Source organism: Otolemur garnettii, unplaced genomic scaffold (assembly GCF_000181295.1).
Source record: "Otolemur garnettii isolate 467f Iridium unplaced genomic scaffold, OtoGar3 scaffold00002, whole genome shotgun sequence".
Taxonomy (NCBI): domain Eukaryota; kingdom Metazoa; phylum Chordata; class Mammalia; order Primates; family Galagidae; genus Otolemur; species Otolemur garnettii.
The window spans coordinates 47154851-47178659 of NW_003852397.1; the positions used below are offsets into that span (position 1 = coordinate 47154851).

Genomic DNA, 23809 nt, shown 5'->3' on the forward strand with positions numbered 1-23809 from the left:
TATATTTTTCACCTACTGAAGGACATCTTCATCGCTTTTTTTTTCTCTTTCTTTTTTGGAGAGCAAGGGTCTTGCTCTGTTGCATAGGCTGGTCTTGAACTCCTGGCCTCAAGTGATCCTCTCACCTTGGCCTCCCAAAGTGCTAGGATTAAGATGTGAGGAACCCTGGCCCTTGGTTATTTTAAAAAATGGAAGTTTTTTGTGGACATCAATTTTCAACACCTTTGAGTAAATATCAAGGAGCAGCATTGCTTGATTGTATAGTAAGAGTATGCATAGTTTTATAATAAACCTCCCAACTGTCTTGCAAAGTGGGTATATCATTTTGCTTTCCCATTAGCAACAAATGAAAGTTCCTATTGCTCTATATTCTTATCCATATTTGGTGTTGTCTGTGTTCTGAATTTCAGCCATTCTAAGGGGCCTATAGTGGTATATCATTTTAATTTGCACTTTCTTGCTGACATAGGATGTGAAGCAACTTTTCATATGCTTATTTGCCATTTGTATATATTCTTTGTTGAGGTTTCTATTAACATTTTTGGCCCATCTTTTAATTGGGTTGTCTATCTTCTTATTGTTGACTTTCAAGGGTTCTTTGTACATTTTGGATAACAGTCTAAGAAATGTATTTTGCAATTATTTTCTCCAAGTCTACAGCTTGTATTCTTATTCTTTTTGACATTGTCTTTTATTTTTTAATTTTTATAAAATCCAGCTTATCTTTTCTTTCTTTCATGGGTCATGCCTTTGTGTGGTAGGTATTTAAAATAAAACGTTCATCATATCCAAGGCCATGCAGTTTTTCCCCCAGGTTATCTTCTAATAGTTTTATTGCTTTACATTTTAATTTAAATATATGATCCATTTGGGTTATTTTCTGTGAAGGGTATAAGATATGTGTCAAAATTATTTTTTCTTCTTTATATGTGGATTTCCAGTGTCCCAGCACTGTTTGTTGAATAGTCTCTTTTTTCCATTTGATTGCATCTTTAAACCCAAAGTGGGTTTCTTGTATGCAATATATAATTGAATATGGCATTTTGATCCACTCTGTCAATCTGTCTTTTAATTGGTCTGTTAGACCATTGATCTTCAAAATGATTATTGATATAGTTTAATTAATATCTCCTGTAATTGTTACTATTTTCTATTTATTGACCTTGTTCTTTGTTCCTAGACTTATTTTCCAATCTTTTCCTGCTTTTAGTATTTTTAGAATTTTTAGGGTTTTTTTTTTTTTTTTTTTTTTTGGTTCTTTTTGGCTGGGGCTGGGTTTGAACCCACCACCTCTGGCATATGGGGCCAGCACCCTACTCCTTTGAGCCACAGGTACCACCCGCTTTTTGTATTTTTAACTGAGCATTTATATGACTTCATTTTTTTTATCCTCTCTTAGCATATCAGTTACACTACATTTTTTTAAATGGTTGCCCTAGAATTTATAATACATAGGTACAACTAAATCAAGTTTACTTTTAAATAACACTGTTCTACTTCACAGGCAGTGTGAGTACATTAGAGTAGATTATAATTAAGATTAATAATCTTGATTCCTCCCTCCTCTGCCTTGTATCACTGCTCTCATTCATTTGCTTGTACATAAGCATGCAGAAGCATATTCTCTAGCCCTTTGATTAAGTCTCAGACTTTTAGTGAGACAGTGCCTCTGGATTGTGGACTTCACGACTAGTTTTCAGGCTCCCCTATTAGGTGGGTCAGGATGCCTAGAATGGGCTAGAGTTGGGTATTTCCTCTCTTCCACAGAAAGGCTAGAGCCAGCTGGAGTTGGGTATCTCCCTCCCTCTAGGTCACTTAGGCTCTGATAAAATCCCACTAGGTAAATAATTTTGCCTGTGGACAGACCTTGTTAAGAAAAACAGGGTGCCTCTGGCATATTCCAAAATTCTTCTGCCCCTGTCCCTTGCCAGATATATGAACAGATTTTTCTCTGATGTTTACTGTGAAAATTTTGTTAAGCTCCTAGAGGGAAAACTCTCAAAAAATGTGGGAGTCCCTAATGAAACTGGGTACCCTGTTTTAAGTGGCAGTTTGTCCACATTGAGACTCTAGCATTTGAACAATTACAGTGCAGGTCTCCCTACCCCGGCCCTGGCTTCTCTGGTAGCTTTCCACTTATGGGTCTCTCTTCCAGTAAGCTGTGACTCTATATTCACCTGTCTGTCTCTCCACTCTTAGTCGGCAGTGGTTTTCCCTCTGTCCTGATCTCTTATGGATCCAACAAGAATGGTTGATTTTTAGTCTGTTAAGCTTTCTACTTGTTGTTAGGGTAGAGTGGTGACTTCCAAGCTCCTTACTTGCACAGCCAGAAACCAGAACTGTACAGAAATTTTGGTAAACAATCCAATGAAAACTGGGAAAAATAATTGAAAGAAAATTCATAAAAGGAGATATATGAAGGTCAGTATCTTCAATATAATTTATTGTATGTAAGTTATGCCTCAATAAAATTGGTTTAAGATACATAGGAAACATATCAGAGAATTATGAATGTGTTTGGCCTAAACTGTAAAATTAATCAATACACTCTAAGAAATAATGCAAAGATTTTCTTTTTTTTTTATATTCCATCAAACTATAACATAATATCTAGGTCTCAGGTTGGATTTTATTTGGATTTAGGTTCTCCCTGTATTAGGCAGAGTCTGGTCAGAAAAACAGAATCCGTGGCATGTTGTTCATTAGATGAAATTTAATATTGAGAATATTAGCTGTTGCTAACATTAGGGCTTGAAGGACAAAAGAAGGAGACAGTAATAATAGAACTAGATTGGAACTTGATCCGTGGCTGGAGTTGCCTGGCAAGAGATAACACCATGTAGGAATGGATGACACGATCTCAAATAAGCACAAAGAGGGGAAGAAATTCTCTGGCTGCCTCTCCCTTCTCCTGCCCCTCAGTCTCTCTCTGGTGCCTCCTGCTGGCTGACCCGAGTAGGAAGCAGACAGCAGGGGTCCTGGGAACTGCACAGGGCAGGATTAGCTCTCTGTGGTGCTGTAGAAGGGAATGCCCAGGAAATAGACCTGCCCACTGCTGAGATGAGATGTTTCCTTTCCTTCAGAACTGAAGAATGTGGTTCTAAATCTTTTTTTTTTTTTTAAATCTTGACTTTCTTGAGCATGGCAAATGGTAATAAATCATTTTATTTAAAAAAAAAACCCTCCCAGGGGTGTTTTATAAAATTATGAAAATACACCAAGAACTTATCATCACACAAGTGTCAGATGAACACCTAGCCATGCTTGTGCTTCGGCCCTTACCTTGGAGGTCATTCCATTTTGAGTAGAAAATGAATTGCCAGTGAAGAGAACAAATATTTTAACATCTGAGCATTCCTCTTTATAAAATTAAATAAAGTAGAGAGCCTGATAGAACCACAGCCAAGGCATTTATATTTTAAAGATGCTAAAGTATCCTTAAGCAAATAATAAGCCAGAAAAAGCAAACATCCATTTTCCTGCCATGATGGGTGTGATCCTAATTCCTTCAATTCAGCATATTTATGAATTGCTGTGCCGGCTTTCCTGCATTCTCCCAATTCTTCCATCCTTGCAGGATGCTGTGTCACACATGTTGTTCTTGCTTAATAAAGTAATAGCCTGCACGATCTGCCCTCTCTACAGAGTAATTATGTTAGCCTGTTGTTATTGATTTTGTTGCTAAGGCCTGAGAATCTGCTAATGCTCTACCGTGGGAGTGGTGCAAGGGGGGAGGGAAAAGCATGTTCTTATAATTTTCCCATAAACCAGATGTTTTCGTTAACTCTTACATCTTCAGAATGATTTCTCTTGAGAAAAAAGGGCTGAAAATGAGTTTAAGATGCCGATTCTCACTTTCTCAGCATACCATGAGCACCACCCAAATGACTGAGAGTGGAGAATTCCTGCTTGTGGTCACTGGTGTATCTGCTCCTCCCTTGACAAGATACACATGTACTTCAAGTAAAACCTGTGTCATAAGTAAACAATCTCCTTCCTGTTTTCCTATGCTTCTGTTTCAAAACACTGAAGACACTAAATCATGACCAGTGAAACAGCACCCCAAATTTAGCAGTGGAAAACAATAATTTTATCCCATAGACTCTATGGATAAAAAATACAAGTCAGACTCATCAGGGGCTGTCACCTGGCCTCAGCTGAGACTGTCACCGATCATATACACACATGGCTTTTCAGGCATATGGGATCAGGGGAGTTGAACTTCCACAGCAGTTAGTTTCTTCCAGAAGGAATGTCTCAAAAGAAATAGGAAAACTTCTGAATGGCCTTTCACGATTGCTGTAGTTAGGATGTTTGTTTCCTCACACCTATATTGAAATCTGGTCCCTGGTGTTGGACCTAACGGGAGAAGTTTGGGCCACAGGGCAGGGTCCCTCACGGATGGCTTGGTGCTGTCCTCACAGTAATAAAGAAGTTCTTGCCCTATTATTTCCCAAGAGAGCTGACTGTTAGAAAAAGCCTGGCACCTCCCTCTCTCATTCTTGCTTACTGTCCCACCATGGGATCTCTGCACACACCAGCTCTCTTTTGTCTTCCACCAAGAGTCAGCCCAAGGCTTTCACCAGAAGACCAGTCTTGCAATCAGCAAACCTGTCAGTCAAATAAGCCTTTATTTTGTATAAATTACCCAGCCTCAGGTATTCCTTTATAGAAACACTAAATGAACTAAGGCAATAATCTAGCTTCAGAAGTTGTAGAAACACACTTCCGCAATGTTTTACTGAGTGGTTCTCAACTAGAATCAATTTTGTTCCCCCACCCCCACCCATGAGAATGTTCATCAATGTCTTTAGTTTGCATGGCTGAGGGTGGCGGGAGCAGCTGGTATCTAGTGAGGTGAGCCCAGGACATGGGCTCATTATATGGTTAAGATGGCAGACAGACAGAAAAGACAAGAAGGGAAAGGCAAGAGCAGAAGTGATCTGGAGCCAGGAAGCGTCTTGAACACATCAAAGCCAAGAACAGTCAAAAGAAAGACAGGGATGGGGTGTCAGAGGTCCACACCACAGGGGCGTCGGGAGAGGAGGGGGAGTGTCGGGAGAGGAGGGGGAGCAGCAGAGCAGCAGGAAAATGAGAGAAGAGGACACCTACAGCCCAGGGCAACCTCGGCCTCAAACAGGATGATGAGGCCAGCCCACGGACTGGATTCAAGGCAAAGGCACAAGTTCAAGCATCTGAGAAACCTCTTAGAGGAGACTTCAAAATAAGGGAGCCCCAACAGATACATATTCATGTGTGCACCAAAGGAAAGTACAAGAATATTTATAGAAACACTATAATATTCCCACACTGGAAACAGTAGAATGGACAAATGAATTACGGTTTATTTACACAGTGAAATAGTATTCAGCAATGCAAATAAACTTACCACTACACTTGAAATTATGAATAAATATAATGGTATGGAAAGGGAAACACACATAAAAGGCACAGATTTTACGATTCCATTTTTATGAAGTTTAAAAATAAGCAAAGACAACCGTAGGCATTAGAAGTCCTAATAACTGTTACTCTCGCAGGGGATGGGTGAGTTGTGTCTGAAGGAAACACAGAGGAAGGACTTCTGAGTACGAGTAATTTGGTTTTTAATCCAGGTGCTAGTTACAAGCTGTGTTCAATTTTTGGAAATTTAGCGAGTTGTATACTTATCGTGTACTTGTCCATGTGATGTTATACTATAGCAATATTTTGGAAAAGAAAAACAAACCAGGAGTATAAATAGACCTCTGAAATGATCAGGGGTGTTGAAAAAGCACATTTGGAATCTGAGCTGAGAATTAATCAGACTGCGTTCAGCATCTTTAATTGGCTGGTGTGGAAGGGTTTGATAGCTGGTTGAGAAGAATCAGGACCCTGGGCTTTTGTTAGCTGAGCTTTATTTATCACGGCTTGGAGCCTGCGTGCTCACTCACTTGTCAGGGGATAAATCCTTGTTGTTTGCTATAATTAATTGCTGGCCACACAACAGCTGGCTATCACTTAGGTCTCACATAGATCACCTATTTTATTTTTTTTTCTGGTGAATGGTTCATTCATATCTATAGATCGCTTCAAATTAAACATGTCCTAAATATTAATCTATGTTAATTCTAAGAAGGAAAGCTCCATGAACCCCATGTCCGTGTTCAACTGCCTAGCTACTAACATAAACATTTTATCATCTATGTCCACGTCTGCCTCTCCCCCCACCATTTAAAAGAAATTGTAATGCCCTGTGGATCACTGAATTTCCATTTGTGTTCAAGATCACTTTGTCTAATAAAATTTGCTTTAGCGGGATCTTACTGGACTAATCACTCACACGTGTATTTTCTAATGGGCATTACAAGCACAAACATCCCCTGGGCCAGATGGGCGAAGACAAAAGGCAAAAGTTAAGAAACATGTTAAGGCAAGTTAACTCAGCTTTATCCACTTGCAATATTTTTTAACATTTAGATCTAAAAGCAAACAAATTAGAAGTCTGAATTGATCATTTTTAATTAAAAATTTTAAATTAAATTAAAAATATTTTAACTTGTAGAGAAATGTTAAAACTTTGTATGATTCACACAAATGACATCTCCTGGCAGATTCAGCTCACACATGGCTCGTCTGAGCCTTCCCCAAGCTTGCTTTTATTCATTCCTCACAAATGCCCCACCCCTTCCTGCAGGGTACAGGGAACGAATATGAGGCTCATAGAAAGTGTAATGTATTGGGCAAGTTCACACAGCTAATAAGAAGCCAACCCAGGGTAAAATCCAAGCCCAATTAGCCAAATTAATATTCTTATTTCCCGGCTTGGTGCCTGTGGCTCAAGTGGCCAAGGTGCCAGCCGCATACACCTAAGGTGGAGGGTTCAAAGCCAGCCTGGGCCCACCAAAAAACAACAATGACGCTGCAACCAAAAAATAGCCGGGCGTTGTGGCGGGCACCTGTGGTCCCAGCTACTTGGAAGGCGGAGGCAGGAGACTCGCTTGAGCCCAGGAGTTGGAGGTTGCTGTAAGCTGTGATGCCATGGCACTCTACCCAGGGGGGACAGCTTGAGGCTCTGTCTCAAAAAAAAAAAAAAAAAAAATTCTGTTTTCCCAATGAAAAAAGCCCATTGCATAGCAATGATGTTAAGGTTACTAAATTAAATTGCTTACATTGTACTTACAGGTGTGTTGGGGAAAGGTAGAAGTATTTGTATTATTCATTAAGGAATTCATTTTTGGACATTGGTTTAAAATTTTGTACCACAGTTAAAAAAAACGTCACTCAGGAAGGTATGCTCCCTGATTCTTCTGACAATAATATTCAGTGTAAAGACACCACAAATAAACCAATCACTTCATCTCCGACGATCCAAAGACCACAAAGGCACATGATTAAAAATGCACCTGATGACAAGTGGCAAGTGTTTAATGGAGCACATTTGTGGAGAGTTAGGTCCCCACCTTCTTGGTTTTGATCATACCAAGCTTTTCAGATGTTTATTCTCCCTATAGTTTTCCAGACAAACAGTTTTAACACAACTTCAGTGAGACTATCCAGCTTTAAACCCATTTTATCTGAAACGCTTCCCTCTTCTGACAAATGAAGAAACATGAAAAAAAAAATATTTGCAGACTATATAGAATTGCTAGGAAATGCTTACTGCTTTGTTCATAATATCCCAAGACCACATTAAAATACATCTTGAAGAAATGTGAAATTACTTGTAAATATAAATAAAGTTGATAAATTACCTGTGAGAGAAACAATCTATTTAAAAAGTATTTTTAAAGTTTTTGTTTTCTTTCTAATAGAAGGGAGATTTCAGCCCTTCGAAAATGCAGTCGTCGGTGGGACCACACCTACAGTGCATCTCACAAGGGTACATATGAAATTTACTAAGTGTAGACTACAAATGTCTTAACAGAATAACTAAGGAAATGTCATGAAGGCTATGTTGACCAGTTTGATGAAAGCATTTCAAATTGTGTGTAAAGCCAGCACATTGTACCCCATGATTGCATTAATGTACACATCTATGATTTAATAAAAAAAAAAAAAAGAAAGAAAGAAAGAAAAAAAGAAAGGCAGAGCCAGCAACAGGCTTTTGGTATTCTTTAAAAATCACTTCTCTTACAAGATACTTGTTTGCTTCACACATTTTTGTGGCTTTAGGTACTTTAGTCACAACCTTGCCTTTGTTGAACTATTGGGTAATATGCGCAGAAAAGTGGGATGTGTTAATATTATTATGTGTTCTAGATATTCAGTGTTCAGCAGAACACATGGGACTGTGTTGAAGGCAACTTTGTTTTTGAACCCTGCTAACTAGTGAAATATCCTTTTGTCCATTTTCCTTCACCATCTGCTCAACTTCTCATAAGTACTTTCATCAAGACCTTGCCACGTACACCGTCTTCTTTCCCAGGATGACTCAGACCTTGACATCAAACCAAGAATGTTAATTATGTTCCCTTCAAACTGTTTACTGCAAGTATTAGCTTAGACTTGGACATAAACATACTTATTAAGTGCATAGTTTCACACTTTAGACACTCTGCAGTTTCATAGGCAAAGAATATTAGGCACTTAATCTTAAAAAAATAAAAAATAGAAGACTTAAAAACAATTAAAAGACTTAGACCCTAAAAGGAGCTGTTACTTTGTTAGTGTTTCCCCTGAAACACTACCCCAATTCCAAGTTCATTACTATACTGAGAGCTGAGGGAAAAAAGTATATAAATTACATATAAAATGTATTGGTACGTATGGAAACATGCATGAGATTATCTACTTCAGATGGCTTATAATTTATAAATAAACTTGATAAAATCAAAAAAGACACTAGAATTATTTTCAAATGCATGTATTTCTTGTTTGGATTTTTATTTAAAATAGTTAGTGGTAAGATGAAAATTCTCTTACATAGCTTTGGAAACTAAACTAAGGTCAGTGAAATACCAGGAGATTATTTCAGAGGAAGTGTTAATGGTTATATCATGTAGCTTCTAACCTGTATGTGTCAGTTCAAAAATGTGGTGGAATAACGGATTTTCTTACAGGAAAATTGGACAAATTCTTTTGCTAATAACTATATGTAGTAATTACAGAATCAGGAATATTCCGAGGAGCTCCCAATCCTGAATTTCACTGTTTTTCAAATGTTTATTACATCAAATGGCTATGCTAGATCCTTAGGGAAAAATAGCATTTTGATAAACCTAAACAGCTCTCCCTGAACGGAGCCCATCATCCAAATGGGAAACTGAATTATGAGGAAAATAAATGAGTGTCCCCCTGGTGGTGGGAGGGAGTGCTGAACGTGGACCAGCCCAACCTGTGCATTCCAAATGAGACCCTCCTTTTGTGGGAGGGGGTGCATTCAAACCTGCCTCGGTAGCACATGTCATGGAGAAGCGACTGCAAACATTAATCACTAAGACACCTACATGCCAATTACATATCAGAGTTTCAAAATACTTTAAATTCACATCCCACTGTCCTTGGCTTTTGCTGCACATACAATTCTGTCTTCCATTAGTGTGTGTAGTATTCCTCTGATTGACCACTGGGCAACTGCCAGCTCTTTTCTTTCTTTCTTTTTTTTTTTTTTTGTTTTAAGTCAGTCTCACTCTGTCGCCCTCGGTAGAGTGCCATGCAGTCACAGCTCACGGCAACCTCAAACTCTTGCCTCAACATCTCAAGTAGCTGAGACTACAGGCACCCACCAGAACACCTGGCTATTTTCTTGTTGCAGTTGTCATTGTAGTTTAGCAGGCCCAGGCTGGGCTTGAACCCACCAGCCTCGGTGCATGTGGCTGGCACAGTAACCACTGTGCTATGGGTGTTGAGCCCAACTTGAACAAGAAAAGAAGGGAAATGCTGGTAGAGATATGAGTGAAGAATAAAAACTGTTTTTATTTATCACTATTACTGTTCAACATGGTTTGAACAAGGGCTTAAATAAAACTGTTTTTACTCTTCACTCATATCTCTACCAGCATTTCCCTTCTTGTTCTTGTTGATTGCAACAACAATCTTGTTGATTCCTGATATTTTCTGTTGGCTAACTGGCATTTTTGGCAAATATCATTTCCCAGCATGTTCCCTTTCAACTTTGTTTATGGTCCCTCATTAAACAGAACCTTTTAGTTTGATGGAGTAAAGTTCATAATTTTTTTGCTTTATGATTTGTGAGGGAGGAATGGGTCTTGTTTTAAAAGTGCTTTCCCATTTAGAGAGTGTCACAAAGATCTTGGTCGGCTGATACTTAAGAATTAACAAAAAGCAATGAAAACCTCTTCGGGAGATCATTTTTAAGCTATATTGTAAGTCGTCAATGAGGGATTGAAAAAATGGAGAGCTGTACAAGTTTGATTTCAATGACTGAACACTGTAATGATGTTATTTCTTCCAAATCATTCTATAATTTGAAAGATTCCAGCAAGAATTTTTTTTTGAAGAAATGACAACTTTATTTTAAAATTCCTATGGAAGAATTGAGTTAGTATTAGAATGGCATCTTATTTTTGCTTATACTCCCCCGTTGATTATCACTGTGAAAGGAATATTGGTTTCTGACAATCTTATCTTTTGTGACCTTGCTTAACTCTCTTACTCCTTCTCATAATTTCTGTATTGGGTTCTATGTAGATGATTAGGTTGTGTGCAGATAGTAATACTTGTGTCTTTCCCTTTCCTACACCTGTAACATTTAGTTCTTTAATCGGACCATCTCCAAGACCATCTTGAACAGGAATAGTGATAAAAAGCAATCCTCCTCTTTTTTCTAGGTTCTAAAAGAAAATACACCTAAAGCTTTTCTGTTATTTTTGATGTGTGCTCTATGTTTTTGATGTATAACTTTTATGAAAAAAAAGTACTTCCTAGCCGGGCGGTGTTGCAGCCGCCTGTAGTCCCAGCTACTCAGGAGGCTGAGGCAAGAGAATCACCTAAGCCCAAGAGCTGGAGGTTGCTGTGAGCTGTGACAGTACAGCACTCTACTGAGGGTGTGACAAAGTGAGACTCTGTCTCTAAACAATGTACTTCCCGCCTAATCATAGTTTTCTCAGAGTTTCTCATATTAATAGCTATTGATCTGTAACATTTTCCATATAGCAGATGAAACATACACGTGGGTTTTCCTTCAGTCCCCACTGTGGTGATCAGGGTGAAGGGAGGCAAGGCACACAGACCAAAAAGTGCACGTTTCCTTCCCTATCACATCCCAGGTGCCTCACACTTCTTACCCCAGCACCCAATCTCGGTCCCAAACCTGGTGGTAACAACGTATATCGATATTCTACTGGTGAACTTTCTTTCCCTTCCTTGAATAAGGCTTCAGTGATCATGATGCATGTTTAGCATCCTGTTAGTTCCAGTTAGTTATTATCTTATATAAAATGTTTGCACCTATTCTCGTAAGTGACGCGTGCTCATAATTTTATTTCATTTATAGTCCTCACCTAGTTTTGCAACTGTAGCCTCTTAAAAGGAGAATAGTTTGCTTTGTATTCTTATATTTATGGAGGAATGTCTACGTTACAGGTAATAATCCGCTCCTCTGAATATGTTCATGTCTGAAACCTACTATGGGGTATAAATTTGAGCAATTCATTTTTATATCTCTGGACCTCAATTTTCCCCTTCTGAAAAATGGAGATAGTGAAATCTGTCTTATAGCTTTATGGGGAACACAAAAGATACTTTAAAAAAAGGTATATAGCCCTGTATTGGACCCAGCGAGGAGGTTTAACTGATAGATTGACCTGCAGGTGGGCTTCATGCACGTGTGGACCACGTTTTTGTCCTCCCCACCCTCTCGCTTTTCTTGGTCCACACTGTGCTGTTGATCATTCTCTAAAATTCACTTTTACTTCATCAGTTTTATAAGTGCCTGTTAACTTCCTTCCATTTCAAGTACAATCCCATTCTAGTAACTTCTGGTTAATTATTTTATGTTGAATGTAGTAAAATAACGTTCTTTTATATTTCAGAGTGATGTGGGAGTAAAATGCTATTTTTAAAATTCACTAATGTACTTTCCATCTAATGTATTTCCTTTTATCTCATGACCCTTCTCCTCTTCAGGTAGATATTTAGAAAACTGTATGGTAAACTTTCCCTTACTCCAAGGAAAGACAAGTAAAAATAAAAGTATATATAAATGTATATACCTATATACTATATATTATGTATATAATTTTTTCTTTAAAAATTTATATTTTCAAGAGAAAAAAATAGTTGTATACATAAAATATACAATAGAACTGGAAGAAGATGGATTTTATGAGACTAACCGTAAAAAATTCACCTTTTCACCTTGATGAGTTGAAAGGATTGCGTGTGAAGAAGCAGCAGTGTGGACTAGTGACACATGGGTTAGGCAGGAGCCTGCCTCTCATCTGGCACCAGTTTGGGGTATAAAGATGTGACAGAAAGCTCAGATAATTATAGATATTCCAATGCAGAGGTAACTTGTGTTTTCTTTCCCAGGTAGATCCAGGCAAATGGCTAGATAGCAGAGCAGAAATGCTGGGAGGGAAGTTCGGTGATGGGGTATGGACAGCCTCACAGTTGCGCACTGCACAGTAGGACACAGAGCAGTAGTCATGTGTCTCAGATCTATGCCTTTAAGAAGAGATGATGAAGGGCTGTCGGTGACCAGACCAAGTTTCCCAGCCATGTGGTGGCCCAGATTGGAAAATGATTCCAGAATCCAACAGGGGTCTGAAAGTTAGGTAGGAGAGAACTGGTCTATTAGGTTGGAGCCTGGCTATTGGGTTGAAGACTGGTTATTAGGGCTAACTCAGAAGGGAATTTCATAGATCAGCACTCAAAGATAGGTGGGAATGAGGCCATCTCAGTGGTGCCAGCAGATAGCTGATGACCCCGCCTGTGTGTTTCCTTTAAGACCTTAACATTATTATGGAAGCCAACCAGAACTTAGATATCACTCCAAGAAAAAGGAAAGGAGGAGAAATTGAGCTTAAATTTCTACCAACTGCCCAGATGAAGGATATATTCTGGGATTATGTTTTATATGGGAAAGTTCTGTTTCTTACACGCTTGTGTTTGTGAAATGAGTTTTCTACCCACTACACATTCATGTCACCAAATTTAAAAAGTGCTCGTCAGAGACACTGCAGTGTGTTCTATTGGGAACATACCATACTGTGACCGCAGGCCAGCTATTTAAACTCTCCATCTCAGTCCCTATATCTGTAGATGGAAGCATGGACTTTATTGTCACTTTTTTAATGATTAAATGAAAAAATGTGCTCCACAGTGCCTAGTATCTGATTGGCATTCAATGTTTGTCATTTTGCTTCCTAACTCCAACTCCAGAGATAAAGTGTGGGGAAAAAACAAAGAGCTTGGGGAAGGTGTTTGTCAGAAGATCATTACGACCATTACTGCTAATTACAAGACTATGTGCGCATGGCCCAGGCAGGGACTGCAAACCACACCGTTTTCAGCTTGACACACACTACAATTAGTACGGCCAGGCCTGGGGATGAGCCACAACTCCAAACTCCTGTCAGCCTTTGTTGTCCTCATTTGCAGACTCTCAGGCATCAGCTGTGTGAGACCATGCCGTTACTATCTCCTCCAAAGGAAGCTCACAGTTTTTTTATTCTTCTGAAGGAAAGAAGGAAACCTTGCAGATGTGTCCTAGTTAATAGTCATTTCCTAAATATGCTACCACAAATCAAGCCACATGAAAACGAGAGCTGGTTTTGTGTGTTTGCTCTTTTTTGTCCTTCTGAGATTCTGAGCAGAAAAACTACGGAAAGTTGGCTGACTTTGTTTTCTTCAACTTATGATTTGATAATATGCCTGTAATTAAATACCATGTAATTTCATGCTCAAATTTTAGCATTAGAGAATTTTTTTTCCTCTAGGTTTTGTATGTTATTTCAGTGTCAACAGTTCTCTCTAGAAATGTGGTAAGAAAACGGTTCACACTTACCTGCTAACACTTTATGGGAATTTGTGAGTGACCGCAAGGGAGATTGTTCTGGAACTGTTTAGCAGTGTGGGAGAGCTTTGCTTGTTCTTATCTATAAAAAGAAGAGTGAAGCTAAGTCATCTCTTATTACACAGAACACATTTCAGACATTTTCTGGAATAGACTCAATTTCAAACATCCTATCCCTTTGGTCTCAGAAGTGCATTCCTTCTTTTCAGACCAAATGTTCAAAAAAGAATCTCAATTTGCTTTAAAGATTATTGCTGGCTAAAGAGTCTATGGTTCTGTTACAGGCAAGAAAATGAAGAGTCTGGGACGAAGACATAGAGTAGAAGTGTTGGGGGTAAAAAGAAGATGAGAAGGTGAACTCTTTCCTAGGGAAGAAATCCCCGCTGTGAGGGGAGTTGGGGAAACACCAAAAGCAACTTCCATTTCCTCACAATTTCCTTAGATGTCCCCATGACCAAATATGTGCTTATCGATTTCAAGATCAGGGCAACAGGATTCTTTCTGTTTAATTATGTCCTTGCAAGTTAACAATTAAGTGCTTTGGTAAATGCTATAAGCACAAAGGAGGGTATTTAGCGCTCTCAGGATCAATGGTAAGTTCAAGGCTGTGTGTGTCAGGGAATGACCACTATTCACGCTAACAAAGTCTCCAAACAAATACTGTCCATCAGGTGCTGGGCTGGTCACTGAAATAACAGAGATGAGTAAAGGCCAGTCTCTGTTCTTAAGGAACTCAGAACCTAAGAAAATAAACAAACATAGAAGTAAGGAAAATAGACATATAAACAAGACTCACATACAGCTCAGAGATGCAACGCCTAGAGGGAAATGTGAAAGAAAGGTTCCTGCAATAAGGGAATATTATTTATTTTTATTTTTTTATTTCAGATTAATTTATGGGTACAAACATTTAAGTGACATCATTTGCATTAGTTAGGTAAAAGTGCAAGCTATCGTTGAGCCCTTCCAAGTGCCCATCAATGAGGGCATATTTAAAGTGAATGCTAAAAATGAATACAAGTCCTATCTGGAGAAGTAAAAACAGCATTTTGGCAGAAATAACAGTAAGGGTGAATACATTTAGAATATAGCACAGAAGCTGGGTTTAGAATATTCTAAACAGGCTTGATAGTTTTAGATCATATAGTGAATGGGAGAGAATGGGAAGAGATAGCAAGTGGTAAGTACGTTAGATCATGAATAGATAAGGACATCTCTTAAAGCATTTGACCTATACCCAAAATGTCCAGGAAAGGAAAGAGCTTTGAAGCAGAAGAAGACAGAACTGCATTTGGCAGCAGGCTTGAGAGAGAATCAGAAGGCAGAAATGAGTGAATTATACATGCAGGAAGATATTCTGGGGTATCTAGAGTTAGTACACATGAGAAATAAAGAGGGTCTCATTTAAGACAGTAGTAAAATAAAGAAGCACAGCATCCTAACTTAAGAGATAGTCAAGAAACATTAGATGGAGTCTGGTGATGACTAATGTGAGTGGTGAGAGAGACTTCACGTTCTCTGGCCCGTGTAACTGAGTAGATTTTGAGAAAGAAAATTAAAATGGGGATATGTTGAATCGGAGGGGCCGGTAGACATCCACATAGCAGGAGACAATTGGAAGAATTGTTGTCAAGAGCTTAGGAGAGACAAGCGGTGCCAAAATAGGGAGAGTACCGAATTCCATCACTTATTTATTTGATGCCTGCTTCATAGTAGCCACCAAGCTACACTTAGTGAGCCAGATGGAAAATACTTCTGGCCGTAGGATTCTTCAGGTTTAGGGGATTGGCAGAGAAGGTGCAAGTAGTAGAGGACGTTGGGTACTGTTAGAGGAGCACAGGGGACGGTGAGGGTATAGAGGAGGGTGCTAGGGAAAACCTGGGCATGAGGTGGGACAGAGAAAGGGCAGCAGGCTAAGCAATGTAGGAAAAAAAGGAAAGTAAGCTGAGAACTGAAGACTTAGTAGAAACGGACCAGAAACTAATAAAAAGGGGGAAAAAAAAAAAACAAACTTTTCAGGCAATGGAGAGAAGCAAGCGTGAGTGTGGCACTCTTTGATGAGTTGCAAAATCATGGTGTTAAGTATAAGAAAAGAGCAGCAGGTGAGGCTCAAGCAAGATGGTGGCGTGAGCTATGGCAGAGTTTAAAATGTATCCGGTGTGCAAGCAAAAGCCCCTCAAGGATATCTTAACAGGGCAGTGATACAATTAGATTTGTATTTTAAAACTTCACTCCAGCTACTGTGTCGAGAATGAGATGTTAATTTAAATAGTGAGCCCGGACATGATTACCTTGGGCAAAGACGACAATTCGATTCAGCCTGCTAATATGTTCCCGCCTGCAGAGTGCTATGTTATTTATTCATTTAATTCTGTGTTAGTTACGAACATTTAACAATTGGGAGCTCTCACAGAAAGTCAGACTTCTTTTGAAAATTAGAAGATCTGGCAATGCTGGATTCCTGAGCTGTCAACAATTGGCTGGCTCTAGATTGTCCAACACACGACCCTTCCAGACAAGGTGAGTGCCCATCTACTCTACCACCATCTGATAGAGCCTTTTAGATTTTATTGCTTCCACCTCACCAGAGAGAACACGTAGATGGAGAATGAGTGTCCGAGTGCTGCCTGACTATAACCAGACTCTTCTGCCAGATCCCATTCTTAATTCCTATTCATGGACTTTGTTCTATTCCTTTTTCCTTTTCTCATCAGATTTTCCTCCTGTCTTGGATTATTCCTATTGATATCAAAACTTGCTTTTTTTTTTCATTTTTATTGGCCCATTGCCCTACCAGCTATTCTCATATCTTTGTTGTCCTTTGGTCTCAAATCATATTCTGTAGCCAACCACTCTAGCGATAACTTCTTGTGTCAAAGTCACCAGCAACTTTCTTGCTCCAAGTACAATATGGAATCCTCAATCCTCACCTTACTCAACCTATCTGCTGTAAACAAGTCAGCTAGCCATTGCCTCTTATCTGAAACCATATTTCACCCCCTCTTAACTTCAAGGATACTATATTTCCCAAGGATCTGCTGACCCTGCTGATTCTCCTTCTCAGTCTCTTTTACTAGTTTTTCTCACTGAAGGTGGTAAAATATCACATCTCAGTCTCCAGATCTCTTCTGTCTAGAGTCACTCCCTGTTACCCAGCCATGTCATCCAGCCTTGTGTCTTCAAACCATCTACATGTTAAAAGTTTCCGAGTTCTGAGCTTTAGCCCCTACCTCTCCACTGAGTTCCATACTCGTGAATCCTTATGCCTATTTGATTTTGATACATAACTAAAAATCATCTCAAACTCAACATGCCAGATATAAATTCTGATTCTCTTCCCTCCTCCACTCAGGATGTCCCTCCCATAGTGTCCCTATTTTTTTTTTTTTTAGTCTCACTTTCTCACCTTGGTAGAGTGCTGTGGCGTCATAGCTCACAGCAACCTCAAACTCTTGGGCTCAAGTAATTCTCTTATGTCAGCCTCCTGAGCAGCTGGGACTACAGGTGCCTGCCACAATATCTGGCTATTTTTAGAGACAGAGGGCTTGCTCTTGCTGAGGCTAGTCTTGAACCTGTGAGCCCAGGAAATCCACCTGCCTGAGCTTCCCAGAGTGCTGGTTACAGTAGTGAGCCACCGCGCTCAGGATAGTGCTACTATCTTAATAAATGACATCACATTCTGCCAACCATCCATGACAAAGACTTCTGCAATACCCTCATCTCTTCTCTTTCCCTTACATCACACATCAAATTCAATTGGTGTGGCAAATTCTATTGGCCGTACATTTAAAAATTTATCCAGAATTCAATTCCTTCTTAATCTTCCACTGCCTGAGCTCTGGTCCAATTCACTTTGCTCTCCTGTCTGGAGTATTACAAGAGCAGTTGTTCCTGCTTTCAAGCTTCCTCCATCCCCCACCCCCAGGATCTACACCAATAAAGGAATCAGCACTTGAAAAGCAAGAGGGTTTCTCTAATATTATATCACGATGATTTCCAGCTTATTCGCTTTTGGCAACAATGTTACAGGAGTAAAGTGTGTCCTTGGAGCCCCATGATATTGATATGTTTTATTTCTGGAGATTTTAATCGTTGAAGGTAGTACCTGTCTACTGACCATCTCCACTGTAAAGATATAAATAAGTGTAGATTATTTGAGCATGTATAAATGCTCTATTTCTCCTCAAACTTAAACCCACTAATTTTATCAATCTTTGGTCAATTTTGGCTGCAACAATTATAAATAAGATCTTTGCCTAATGTGATTTAATTTTAGCTAATTTCTGCTACATTTACTAGTTGGAATTCTGTAGGAAACAACTGGTCACATCTCCTTCATTATTCATGCATTCATTTGTTATTAATTCAATGATTTATTCATTCATTCATTCATTCAAGGGTCATTCTATAAACAACTGACCAGAAAATAATGTGGAGTTTTCTCAGATTAAAAAGGACTAGATGAAATGTGGGAGTCTTTAGACTCTGAAAAGGAAAGTGGATATTAGTGAAAAAACTGGCAAAATTCAAGTAAGGTCAGTAATTTAGTTAACAGCAGAGCATAGGTACTAATTTTCTGGTTTTGATCATTGCACTATGGCTGTGTAAAATATTGACATTAGAGAAAGGTATGTAATGTATATACAGAAACTCTCTGCACCATTTTACAACATTTTTGTGAATCTAGAATTATCTCAAAACAAGGTGCTAATGTTTCTTAGAGCAAAACAGACTGTACCCAAACCCAGTTTCCCTTAACATTGCTAGGAATCAGCAACTGGCTTATCAGTACAGTCCTGTAAACACCTGCAACAGAGGCTCAGCTTGCTTGACACCTACAGAATCTGCTTATCCTCCCTGCTGACTATTCTCACTCTTTCCCAGTAAGAGATGGAAAGGGGAGGAAAGAGGATAGGTGTGCTCCCACAAAATGGGTACCATGTAAGAGTGTATGGCACATCTTCTGGGTGTAGGATACAACTACAACAGGGACTCTTCGAAGAAGTGCAAACATTGTGATCTAATTGTTTGTACCCTCACATTAATCTGAAATAAAAAAAAAAACCAGAAAGAAAGAGAGAAAGAGAGAGAGAGAGAAAGGGAAAGAGGACAGTAGGGCCCTTCTCCTAGGGCTAATCTAGCTACTTCTAGGTCCAAGCACAAGCCACAGCAAACCTAATAGCCTTTGCCACTGATACCACTTGAGCTTTTTCACACAGCACCTTGACTTTTTTCTTTTCCAATATCCCTGGCTCTTCCTTCAAAACTTAACTGACCAAGTCTTATCACCTTCATTATTATGACCCTAGTCCAAATAACGATCACCTCTTTCCTGGAATGCAGTAGTAAACTCTGTATTAGTTATCTATTGCTGCATAAAAATTTCCCCAAAACTTAGTAGTTTGGGAATGGAGGTCACAAATAAGATTGTCTTAGCTAAAGATGAGATGAATCCAGGCAGAGGCCGATATTGTCTTAGCTCAAGATAGCATTATGGGATTAGTCAGAACTTTAAAAGCTTTATGCTTCTTTTTAGAAGGGGGACTCTGGTAGTTTTTTGAGACAGGAATCTGCCAGCCTCCTCACTTTCCAACAAATTAATAAACTTTTCTTTCCTTCTCTTCAAAAAAAAAAAAAAAATACAAAAACAAAATAAACTCAGTGGTTTAAAACAACATTAGTCATCTCACAGTTCCTATAGGTCAGGGACCCACATGTAGCTCAGCAGGCTCCCCTAGTTTTGAGCATTTCACAGGCTTTAAGCACAGGGTCAGCTGCAGCTGCATGTCCTGGGTCACCTGTGGAAGAATCTACTTCCAAGCTCACTTGTGACGTTGTTGGCAGAATTCGGTTCCCTGTCGTTTGTAGGACTTAAGGCCTCAGCGCTTCACTGGCTGTGGACTATAGGTCACCCTCAGTGCCTTGCCACATGGGCCTCTCCTAAACAGAGCTTACAACATGCTGGCTTGCTTCAGCAGAGAAATCCAGTGAGAAGAACCAGAGGGAATATGCAAGCAAAGCAGATGCCACATCTTTTATAACCTGATCTGGGAGTGACATCAATTATTTTGTCACGGTCTATTCATTTGGTCCAGCCCATACTTAAGAAGAGATTACACGAAAATATACATTCTACAAGTGGGGTCACTGGGGCTTTCTTAGAAGTCTGCCCCCAGAGCCTCCTATCTAGCCAACCTGCTACCACCATACCTGGCTCCCAGCAGTCTATTTTCAATGAAGCAGCCAAAGCAATTTTTTTTAAGTCAGATCATGTCATTCTTTTCCTAAAATAACCTTCATTTCATTCAGAGCAAAAGACAAAGTACTCATGATAGTTTATAATCCTGGACATGATCCATCCCTCATTCACTGTCTGCTCTTACCTCCTGTCATACCCCCATTGCTCACCCTGCCCCAGCCACATCGTCCTCACCAGTCTTCAAATGGCCAGTGATGCCAGCCAGCACCTCACACCCGCTCAGGGCCTCTGCTCTGCCTCTCTCCCACTATCAAGAAAGTTCTTCCTCCAGATTTTTGTGCTGCTAATTCACTAATTTTCTTTAAAACTTTGCTTAAATATTATGCCCTTAACACGATCTACCCTAGGAAACCCACCCTTGTCCCCAGAACTCCTTATTTCTCTTATTTTCTTTTACTTTTTTTCGAGGCATTTCTAATAAATGAATTTATTTACTGATTATGCAACACTGAGCAGAATGCTGAGTCCGTAAGGCAGAGATCTTCACCTGTTGTGTTGCTGACGGACCCCAAGGGCTGAGCATAGTGCCTGGCACGTAATGGATGTTCAGTATACACTTCCTAAATGAATGGATGAACATGTAGAAGACAGCTGAGGATGAGCCTTGAGAAACACTGACAGAAGGAAAGGGTACAGGGAGGGAGGGAGTATCGGCCATCTCTGTGTCCCTCTTCACATTCTATAAGCACATGTTCCTAATCCTACTGAGAGGATTCTACCAAGCAGAAGTCTTGGTGCCCACAGGTAAAATGATTTCCCTCGAGTTGGCTTTTTCTTCTTCCAAGTTTTGCTCTTCCAACGCCCCCTCCCCATACTCGTTGTAATCTTTCCCCCAGATTCATCTTAGCATACACGCTATTGTTTATCACCAGCTTTTCGGGGGGACTATGTTAAGGTGAGATTATCACTGAAAAACGAACCCATAGCAAATGAGGAAGTGTTGGTGAAGAAATAACACTTTCAAATCCTATGTAGAGGTCCAGCAGGATGAGGAAAGTTGGAGGCCACTATTGGACAGTTCCCTGGGAAGAGGGGCAGGAAAGCAAGGCAACAATGGATTCCAGAGGAAAGGACAGGAAGGAAACGGAGAACATTCAGACTGGATGGCAGCTGGAGGGATAGACAAAGAACAGTGGGAAAAGACATATTTCAAGAAATAAATACATTTGAATGGGCAAGTGCTGTACACAAGGCGCCCATACAGGGATGTGTGTGCACTTTTGCTGGGGAGAAAATACAAGAAAACAATTTTTAAGGGTAGTTTTTGTGGAAGTTTGCAGCAAACTCCAGAAAACACCTTTTGCAAAAGCATTAAGTTCTGAAAGAGGAGAGTATGTTTCAGAAAGTTCAAGTACAGCATCCTGGCTGGAACACAGACTATGCTGATGGTTAGAGATGACGCTGGAGGCGTGGCAGGGCCAGGCTGTGGTGGGCTGTCTACAGGGGCTGAATCTTCTGCCCGGCATTTAAGGGCAGGTTTAAGGTTTAAGGTTTTCTTTTGCTAGTTACAGGCAAGTAATGGAATCAAGAAGTAATGCCATTATTACTCCCAGTGTCTCCTAATACTGGGGGGTCCATAATCAATGAATCAACTGTCTCAAAATATATGTTTTTATTGTTGGTTTGGGTTAAATCAGAATCCAAATAAGATCAGTATTTTAAATCTGGTTGGTAAGTCTCTTAAGGATTTTTAACCTAGAGAAATAGCTACCTCACTTTTGTTCCTCATATTAATTTATTTGTCCCAAAATTAAATACAAACACTTAGGTCTGACTGCTGAATAGTCAGGAAATGTTGATTATATAATTTCAATATTTTCAAATTGATTTTTTTTATTAACCAAACATACTCATTCTTAAATGATGGATGGGTCCTGAGGAAAGATGCCTCATTATATGTTGGGACAATAACGTGAAAGCTTTCACTGGCATGTCAAGCCAATAGCTGCAAGATGTGCTCTTGAAGGGAGGAAGGCACAAGTGAACTTCAGTATCAAGAAGGAATCCACACCTGCCCTAAACCAACCCCACCTGTGTGGGGACAAACAATCATTCCTGTGTTGGTCAAGGACTTGAAGCTGTTCATCATCGAATTCTCCAAGGCATGGAGTTCCATGCTTTTTATCAGAATTCGGGATAATGCATCCAAGATAACTCATTGACATGGGGGAAGACCAGAAGGAAGTGGTGGTTGAGGAGGAAAAAGTGCTCAATAGCTTTTATCTCATATTTTGCTACAAACGATGAAGAGGAGGATGGCTATGCAAATAGTGAGTATGAACCCTCGGTCCTGGAGGATCCCTTATACTGAACGGCAGGCAGGCAGTTCAAACTTTCTCTGCCTGTTTGGAAATAAGCCTACTATGTGACATTCTCAGGAAAACTTAAAGACAAACAGAGGTTGCTTTAGGCCATCAGCAGCTCTACATACTACTGGAAGCTTACTGTTCCTGTTCCTGCAGCCAGCCCATTCACAAACCGCTGTTCAGCAGCTGCTGGCTCGGAAGGCTTGCCAGTGACATGGACGTCCCTCCCAGGTGAACGCACATTCATCAAACCCAGACCATTCTCACTGGAGACATCAGTTAACATTTCCCTTAGAAAACGCTCCCCTGAGCATTCGGACTATATCATATCATTTTAATCCTGCATTCGGATAACAGAAACCAGAAATGCCAGCCACTTTAAGTAGATAAAAATGTGTTTTTCTTTTCCATGTAAAATAATTCTGAATTAGATATTCAGGGCAAATACAGTAACTTCAGAGTGCCAGTAGAGGAACCAGTGTTCTTCTATCATCCTGTTATTTATAAACCGGGATTTTTCAGCACTGGAAGCCCAGAAATTTCTGGACTCTCTTTTTCCCCTTTCACTTGTACCTGCAAACCAGCCCATCATCTTTCTGAGATCACCTCTTTATTATAAAACTCAGCCACTACCACCAAGTCAGGATATAGATATCCTGATTTCCAATTCTTTACCTAAGGCCACAAGCTCATTTGGCTTATTGTCTGCCCTCCAAATGATCACTGACGGGACTTTATAAAAGGCGTTACCACTGCATAAATTATGTGCCATCTTTGTGTCTACTTTGTACAGTTTCCTTGACAGTCTCTGACCAAAGACGCCGTCCATGCTGCCTATTTATTTGTTTGTTTGCTTTTTTCCCTCAATGACTTACTCCTAGATGCTAAATTATTTGTCAGAATAGATTAGCAATACTACTCTAATAAACAGCCTTAAAAGGGGGCTTAAAAGTCAAAAATGTTATTTTGGTCGGATTTCACATCACACTGAGGAGGCTGAGCTACCTATTTTTTTTTTTTTTTAATCTCAGGACCCTGATTAAATGAACAGTTCCTACCCAGAAAGCTGCTCAGTACAAGGTAGAAGAAAAACATAAAATGTGATGACTTTTAAAGTTTTTGCTAGCAAATCAAATACATCACTTTTGCTCTCATTTCATTGATCAGATTGTCACGTCCGTGGAGTAGAGAAACACAGTCCTTTCATAGGGAGTAAGACCACAAGCACCACAGCGGGGCTTATGCAGTCAGTGGGCAGGATGTACAGTTGGCCCTCTGTATCTG

General features: G+C 39.7%; 1 long non-coding RNA gene across 1 annotated transcript in view; it reads right to left on the reverse strand.

Annotated features, from left to right (window-relative positions):
- The window catches only part of LOC105887019, a 73900-nt gene that overhangs the window by 17397 nt on the left and 32694 nt on the right, over window positions 1-23809 (reverse strand). The window contains exon 3 of the long non-coding RNA XR_001161308.2: window positions 13952-14042. This is a non-coding gene — a long non-coding RNA (uncharacterized LOC105887019). The remainder of the gene's footprint in view (window positions 1-13951; window positions 14043-23809) is intronic.